At 29.7% G+C, this 687-nt stretch overlaps 1 protein-coding gene across 1 annotated transcript in view; it reads right to left on the reverse strand.

Annotated features, from left to right (window-relative positions):
• The window catches only part of LOC105449446 (neprilysin-like), a 13,762-nt gene that overhangs the window by 9,061 nt on the left and 4,014 nt on the right, over window positions 1–687 (reverse strand). The window lies entirely within an intron of this gene.

Raw genomic sequence — 687 nt, forward strand, 5'->3', positions numbered from 1 at the left:
CTTTAAGTAATTTCGACGAATAATTAATCAGTAGTAACTAATAGTGATGAAAGATAAAGTCACTCGTAAATGAAAGATAAATTCATCACTTCATAAATGTTTCATTTTTTATCAAGTGCGTGCATAAATCCAAAATAAAAGTAATTGATAGGATACAATTTATAAAAGTATAAAAATTTTCTGATTGACTATGGTGACACATAATATGTGTATTTCTTTATTCAATTATTTTTAAATCAAATGATTAATCAATACTGATTAATAGTAACCGATAAATTCGTTTGTAAATTAATTCGAGAACATATTAATACATAATACAATTTATAAAAGACAATAGAATTTTGATTTATTACTTGAAGAGGATTTATTATATGGAAACATAACGTGTGATTTATTGCTTATCTACGGTTGTGAAATTATTCATTCGACAAACTACAACAATGTAAAAATATTCTTCAACAAACTATAGTAAGAAAGCGAGTTTGCGTGCGTGTGCGTACATGCATACGTGTACATAAGAACGTGTATGCATGTGCATTCCCGTACTATCGTGGCTGCGTTCCTTTTGACGCTTACAGCGCTTGTAAGCATCATTTGTCTTTGTTTAGTATTTGATAAACAACAAGGATGAAATGATTTTGTGAGCGCTGTAACCAGCTGTAAAGCCCGGTCTACAATTGCGTAAAC

Source organism: Wasmannia auropunctata, unplaced genomic scaffold, assembly GCF_000956235.1.
Source record: "Wasmannia auropunctata unplaced genomic scaffold, wasmannia.A_1.0 LD336076.1, whole genome shotgun sequence".
NCBI classification, from domain to species: domain Eukaryota; kingdom Metazoa; phylum Arthropoda; class Insecta; order Hymenoptera; family Formicidae; genus Wasmannia; species Wasmannia auropunctata.